The sequence below is a fragment of the Crocodylus porosus genome, unplaced genomic scaffold (genome assembly GCF_001723895.1).
Source record: "Crocodylus porosus isolate Cpor-Errol unplaced genomic scaffold, CroPor_comp1, whole genome shotgun sequence".
Taxonomy (NCBI): domain Eukaryota; kingdom Metazoa; phylum Chordata; order Crocodylia; family Crocodylidae; genus Crocodylus; species Crocodylus porosus.
In genome coordinates this window covers 14,037,729-14,045,861 of record NW_017728907.1, presented here as the reverse complement: position 1 = coordinate 14,045,861, position 8,133 = coordinate 14,037,729, and positions in this window count along the sequence as shown.

The following is an 8,133-nucleotide window of genomic DNA, read 5'->3' as shown; positions in this document are numbered from 1 at the left end:
TGAGGGGCTGGGGGAGGGACAAGGGGTGGGAATGAAAGTAAACAGTATTTACTTTCATTTCCCATCGCAGCACCGCAGACCTCAGAAAACAGCTTGGCGGGCTGCGTGGCGGCCCGTGGGCTGTATGTTGAACAAGCCTGTTCTAAAGTATTACAATAGGTTCAGCATGCTTGGTGCTCTGAATGACCCAGACCCTTAATTTATGTTTAGAGACCTACTTAAATTGCAGCCCAATCTACTTTAAATTGCAGTTTTGCAAATTTCACGGAAACCAAAAAAATAGTCGTTTCCACAATTGCCACCAAAAAAATGGTGTTCCTGCAATTTTGCATAGAATTGCCTGAAAAGAATAAAAGCTTACCAGAATACAAAGAAAGTGCCACAATCCCTGCAGCCATAGAGCACGTGGGTTGAGAAAGAGCTACTGAAAAGCTGAGCTAGTGATGTGGAACCCATTAGGAAAGTGAAAGGGTTTCAGCACCGTATGTTAAGAAACCAGATGCAATGCTGCAGTCTGAAGATGGGTGAAAAGAAATCGAAGAAAGTTAAATATATTTCAGCTCAGGATCATGTAAGGTGGTTCCATATGGGAATCTTACATGCAGATAGTGGTAAATTGTTTTGTTCATTGTGCAACAAAACTCTGGATGTGTCAAGGAAAAATGGCATTGATTGGCATTTAGAGTCTGAATTGCACATAAAGCAAATGGCTGCTGCAGAGGCTGAGGGTCAGAGCAAGAAACAAGTGACTATGTCTTCAATCTTTAAAAGAAACACTGAAAACAGTTTGAGAAGCTCCAAGTGGAGGCATTCACAGCCACCAATGTTCCTCTGGAGAAAACTGATAACCCTAATTAAGGGACTATTTGAATAAACATGTCAAATGCTGGAAGTTTCCCATGTGTGAACAAGCTTTGCCAAGATTATCTACCAGGAGTAATTGCTTCACATGTTCATTCTAGCAAATCTGCATTGGCAGAATGTGAGTCAATCTCGATTGTAGCAGATGAAGCAACAGAGGGGCAAGATAACAATCTTCTGCACACTATATTTGTACCTGGGAGCCGGACAGACTGCAACCTGCCTATTTTTCAAACAGAGCTAGTTCACCTCACATCTGTAATTTTTCTACTGTGGCACAAGCTGTAGTGAAGGCTGTTATAAACTGTGGCTTAACATTTAACAAGATATTAGCATTTCTGTTTGATAATACAATGTGTATATATGCAAAGCTTTCTCTCATGTGCTCTGTGGAATGATGCCCAACGCAATTCATGTCACCTGCAATGCACACATCTTTTCTTTAGTAAGTGACATCTGGTACACATGTTTTCCTGATGTGGATAGCCTGGTTCACTCTTTTTAAAAAAAGTTTTCAAACACTATCCAGGCCATAAGCTTCAATGCAGAGAGCCCATCACCAATCAAAGTGGGGATCTACATGTGACTCTGTCACTTTCACCAGAGTCTGTGTTTACAAGGTGGAATTCATGCTTTAAACCAGTTCATTACCATGCAAAGACTCTGAAGTACCACCAGCAACTTGTGTGCAAGGAGCTTGAATCACTCCTGGCACACAGTACATGCTTAAACTATGCAATCTCTTAAGACAGGGCAACATTCAAGATCAAGTTATATTTGTGGCTGAAAAAGTGATCCAGTTCATGGAGCTTCTAACATGGTTTGAAAGTTGGCAGGCTTTGATCCACCAAGTACACAACAAACTGGTGGACTTGATAAGTTGGGTTGAAGACATGGACTCACAACAACTTTCAAACTGTCAACCTGAAAACCAGCAGAGACAAGAAATGTTCCAGGCAATAGCTGTGAAGTTGAATCAGTAGTACAAGTATGATCAGTCACTACAACCATGGCTGCCTTTTTTTAGTGCTGGCTGCATTTTTTTTCTTTAAACCAATCAGGTGTCTTTTCTGGATTTTGACACTCAGCTGCTGAAATCAATCCCTGGATGGCAGAAAGAGCATGACAAGGAACGTGTGGCTTACATGAACTTTGTCAGAGAGCCAGATGCCTTTGACTATGGCCGTGTTTTGGGAGTCTCTTTCTGATCAGTTTCTTCATCTCTACAACTTGGCACTGCCTTACCATTCCAACCAATTCAGTGGATGCAGAATGTGTGATCTCATTGTATGGACAAGTGTTCAAACTGCAGAGACCGAGGATACCAGGGCTGTGGGAAGCTTCAGGTGGTGATTTGATTCTGAGGAGATTCGGCCCAATTTGGTGGCTGAATCTCTAAATCTGAATTGAATCAGGGGACCAATTAAAAGTTCCAAATCTATTTGAAACTCTCCAAATCTTTGGAAAAGATTTAGAGAACTTTGATTTGGACAGTCCCTGGTGGCTGCAGCAGGGAGCCGGAGCCAGACTCGGAGCTGGTAAGTAAGGGAGGAAGGGCTGGGTGATGGGGGAGGGGACCATTGGGGGGAATGCCTGCCCCCATGGCTGTCTCGCCCGCCCCAGCTCCCGGTGCTTTGTGGAGAGGGGGGTGATCCTCACTGCCCCATGCTGCATGAGGGGCTCTGCACAAGCCCCCCCACCCCTGATCCCCCAGCCCTACCATGGGTGCCCCACCTGGGGCAGCTCTGGCCATTTAGGAAAAAGAAACCCCCCAGGACTCACCAGCTCCTGCTGTGGCCTTGGGGCTTTGGGGGGCTCATGCCAGGGCTTTTTTCAAAGTGCCAGGAGCTGGGGTGGGCAAATGGGCCTGGTTGATTCAAATCACTGTCCCAATTCAAATTCCTGAATTGACACACTGTCCCCTGAATCGGCCAAATCCGAAACAAATACTAGCTGCTTCACACAGGCCTAGAGGATACCAGCTGCAACTGCCATTGAATGCTGCATGCTAGCATTTAAAAACTAACATGAATTGTTTTTATTAAGGTTACTCTTATTTAATATGACTATTCTTTTTCTAGAATGCCAGTAATAAATTATGATAATATTAGTTACAATTCATATAGCATACAATTTCATAGTCATAATATATTTTAATTTAGAGTTAAATGTAATACTTGGATATATAATCATGTGGTAACTTGATATTTCTGTGGACTTTGCTATTTAATCATGCCACAGTTTTTGCTGTTTAGCCAATCAGCAGGCAAACCATGGCTGGGGTCTGGGGCCAGGGAGGGGGTTAAACACCCCTTCCCCTGCTCAAATTTACTACTGGCTGCAACTGGATAACAAATCCCAGAAGCACCTGGAAGTAGGAAGAAGTGATGAGCAACCCTGCAGAGTCCTGCTGCTGTATTGGACTACAAATCCCAGAGACCTCAGGGGCAGCAGGAAGAGGAAGTGAACATACAGCCAGAAAGCCTGCTCTAGTGTCCCCTGGCTTCTGGTCTGAGCAACTGCAGTCATGTGGCTGTATTTCCTGGTTCAAAGATAAATGTCTGTTCACTTCTGTTTCAGTTTAATTTGCACAGTTTTGACTAACCTGCAAAGACTGAATTGATTCAGTCTTGGACTTCTTGACTGCTAGCCCAACTGTTTCTCTCTGCAGCTTTTTCTTTAAGAACTTTTGTTTTGATCTCAGGCCATCTGCCATGTTGCCCTTACCCAGACTCAAGAACAAAGTTGCACTTCAGATTGAGTATTACTATTATGGATGACAATTCATTACATTTCAAACAGGATTTAGAACATGAACACAGATCATGTTATAGGCTCAGTAAAACTATAGAGAGAGATAACTGGGAGAAATGACTCATGACTTACCACTGGAATTCAATGAAAACAATATTAAACAAAGATCTTGTTTTATACTTGGATAACAATTTATCACTTTGCAGAATCACCCCTGCAAACTCAGGGGTTAAATGTCCCTACAATATGTTTAAACTGGCACTCTCTTTTCCCCAAGATTCTTCAAGCACCATAAATATGGGAGATAACAGTTAAAAATAGAGACTTTCAAGTTACTGAAAAATGATCTCGCGTTACACTGGCTTCAGCCACTGTTATGAAACAAAATATTTCCCATCAACAGTCATTAGTATTCAAGTCCATGTTAGAGTACTGTTTGTTACAATAGAAACCACTACCCACCATGGAATAGAAAAACCAGCAAAATGATTATTTTTCTAATTTAAAAAATATATTTTAGAACATTAATATTGCCTGTGTGTTTTCTTTGCTTTCATTCCAATGAATTAGATCCTTGTCTGACAAGAGCCTTTTCCAGTATGTACAAACCCTGCCCCCCACATCCAGCCACAACCACATGTATAAAAATGCGTGCGCACACACAGATGCTGAAACACAGATTTGCCCACTGACAGACAAACTTCTGCATACGAACAGAGGCATATACAAGAAAATGTAAAAAATACACTTGCATACAACCATGCACACACATGCCTAAAAAATAGAGATACACAGAAATGCAGGCATGGGAAAAGACACACACCTACATTATAATTCAGGATAAGTTCCCTTTGATGGGTAGTGCTTAAAACTAGGGTTGGGAAAAATACAGTCCATAGGCCATATCCAGCCTACCAATTGATCCTGTCTGGCCCATCGACTGCCACTGGGAACCTGAAGAGGGAGGCTGCACCCTGCAGCACTCTGCTCTGCTGTAGCTGGGGCTGGATGAAGCTGTTTAGCATGCAAACTCCTCTACCCTTCCCCCCCACCCCCCAAAATCTATCTCCGCACCTGCCCAGCTTCCTGTTGCTGCTGTGACTATGCAGTCCTGGCACTGCAGCAGCAAGCAGCTACCCTGCCCACATGCCTGCTGAGATTGAACTGCTGCTGCTGTGGTGCCACTAGTCCATGCTGGATGGGGGGCATGAAGGGGGAAACTTAACCTGGCATAACTTTCCTGGGGTAGCACATTGGCAGCAGTGGTTTTGGTGGGGCGGGGGGAGGGGATGGCTACTCATTATGCTGTATTGCATCCTATCCTGTACTGCTGGTGGCCACAGTGCCAGGACTGTGCAGGACCAACAGGAAACTGGTGAGGGGGAATGGATGCCATGGGTTGGAAGAGTCTGCGTGCTGGCTGCATTAGAGTGGTGTGGCACAGGGCACAGTTTTCTCTCCTCAGGGTTTTTAGCAGGCCAGATAGGATCAACTGCCCCCACCTTCAGCCCTCTACAGCTCACCAAAACCCCTTAAGTGGCCTTCCAGCTCAAATAATTGCCCACCCAAAGCTTAAAAACATACTTAATTCTAAGTTAGTTTTAAGTTAAGCTTGTATTTAATTCCCATTGGTTTGGTTGAGAACTAAGTGCTAAGTTGTAACATGTATTTCCTAAATAGGGATAGACCTGAGCATGTGTGTAAGTATCTTGCTGAATTATGACTTTGTTTTTACCCTTGCACTTACAAAATAATGTTGAAAAGTCCCTTCAATTTAATGTTCTACATCTTAATGAATTCATTATCTCACCCTGCCCAAACATTACAGCTAGGGGAATATTACAAGAGAAAAGCCTGATTAGGTGAGGAGAATTTGGATAAATTAATAATCATTGGTAATATTTTCAAAACACTTAAATAATTCAGGAGCCTCAGTCCCATTTTCAGAAGTCACTTAGGTCTTTAGGAGCCTACATCTAATTGTCATTCAATGAGATTTATGTTCTAAAGGCCAAGATCCCCAGAAGTATTCAAGCACGTACCTTCCATTAGAGCTTGGAGGATCCAGGTCTGTTTTCCCAAGTCTTGTCTGAAAATGGGATTTTGATGCATAAGGGCAGGACTACACCTTCTTGGAGCATCTAGAGAGTGATATGGCTGAGTGGACCCTCCCACCTGCTTCTGCTCATACACACCAAGCCTGGAAAAGTGGTACATGGTAATTTTTTTATTTGTTGGCCTAAATCCCAAGCTGGTGTAAATCCATATATTCTGACTTGCATCACCCTATGTCCATACACAAGCAGGGATGTCCTCAACTCTAACAGACATTTTTCAACATCTTTGTGGCAAGGCCAGCATGGTGGCACAGCTGCCCCTCTAATTGCCCTCTGCAGGGTGGGGGACTGGTTCTTGCTGAGACTCTCACCTGGCACAACTTGATGGAAATAAACTAGTAGAATTTGGCCTAGTTAGAAGTGTAGTAGAAAGGGAGTTAATCCTTACTACGAGTGATCTCATCCACAGGAAGTGGTCAGGGATTAGTTGTTACAATAAAGGCTTAATGAAAACACGGAGTCTCCCTGCTTCTTCCAAAAACCCAGACTAACAAAATGTGTCATGAGTGGCAAATCCTGCCACCAACAGGAAATCAAACAGGTAATTCCCAACTGATGGATCCAACTAGCAGCAGCTGAATCCAGCGCAGAGCAGAGACAGGATGTTTCTACCTGCAGCAAAGCCCAGTGCAGCACTCAGTCTGGCTACAGAGACCATGCAGGCACTCCAAGTTGCACCACCGGAACAGTTTGATTTCCAATCCCCTGGAACGTGGCCTCGATGGATCAGGCATTTTAATTGCTTTGGGGAAGTGTCAGGCCTGGACAAACAGCCAGAAGCTTACCAAGTGAGTTCTCTTATCTACTCTATGGGAGATCAGGCAGATGAAATTCTGCTATTACTGCTTCTTACAGATGCTGAGAAAAAGCAATATGCTCCAGTGATAAAAGCATTAACTGATCATTTTCTGAGCAAAATAAATGTGATTTATGAACGAGCTAGTTTCTACATCCGTAAATAGGAGCTTTAGGAACCTGTGGACAGATTCATTACATCTTTGTATACAATGGCCGAATCCTGCCAATATGGGGAGATTAAGGAGGAGCTAATTAGGGACCACTTAGTTGTGTGGCTTTGTGATACAGAGCTCTCACAAAGATTGCAGTTGGACCCTAATTTAATGGTCCAGAATGCTATCACACAGGCTTGCCAGTCAAAACTAGTTAAACAGTAAAAATGACAAATCCAGAATGATTCTCAGTCCTGTTAGGCATTAGTTAATATGGATGCAGCGCACACTGTAAAGAAACTACAAACAATACAAATAGAACTGACAGGCACAACAAATACAGGGAGTGGCCTCCCCAGTGCCCACAGAGGCAATCAAGCGGGAAAGGAGGCTAATGCCGCAGGTGTAGATAAACTCTAGGACATAGGCGTGCTCAGTCTCCTGGCATGGAAGAGAGATGTCAGCAATGAAAAAAGAAAGGTCACTATGCTTCTGTTCGTTGCTCTGCCACTGGAGTCTGTGAAGTCACAGAACAGGATGCAGAGGATTGCACAGTACTTTTAGATGAAGTTACAGTCTTCATCAGATCCAGGAGTCTGGATGACAGAAATTGAGCTCAATGGACAGCCAATACCATCTGAAATAGATACAGGAGCAGCAGTCTCAGCTATCCCTGATTCTTACTATAGCCTACACAGGGATGGGATTCTCCTTTACTCTTGCTAAACAGTTACGGGGACCAGGAAACACTACCCGTAAATTACTGGGATCCTTTAATGCAAAGATGACACTGAAGCAGAGATGTATAGACCAGAAAGTTTATGTGATTTGGTAATCTTGCTGTGCCTTTACTTGGATTACCGGCTACACAGGCACTGCAACTTGTCTATCAACCAGATGAAATAGTGGACCAGAAATCCTTGGAGCAGTGCAACTGAACCAAATATCCATCAGTTTTTTTCTGGTCTGGGAAAAATGTCAGTTACGTCTAAAAGCTGATGACAGTCCATATGCATTAATTACTCCAATACGGGTACCACTGCCACTAATGGGCAAAGTTAAAGAAGAGCTAATATGCATGGAGGAAATGGGAGTAATTACAAAGATTGAAGAACCTACTCCTTGGTGCTCTGGGATGATGGTTGTGCTAAAACACAATGGTAAGATTAGGATATGTGTTGACCTCACACAGCTAAACAAGTACGTGTGCAGAGAAAGACATATTCTTCCTTCCATGGAACCTACCTTAGCTCAACTCGCAGAGGCCACAGCTTTCACAAAACTGGATGCTTGGGCAGGGTTCTGGCAGATTCCTCTAGCCACTGAATCATCCAAGCTAACAACTTTTATTACCCTATTTGGATGCTACTGGTTTAAACAGCTACCTTTTGGAATCTCATCAGCTCCTGAATTCTTTCAGTTTTGGATGTCACAGATACTGGATGGCCTAG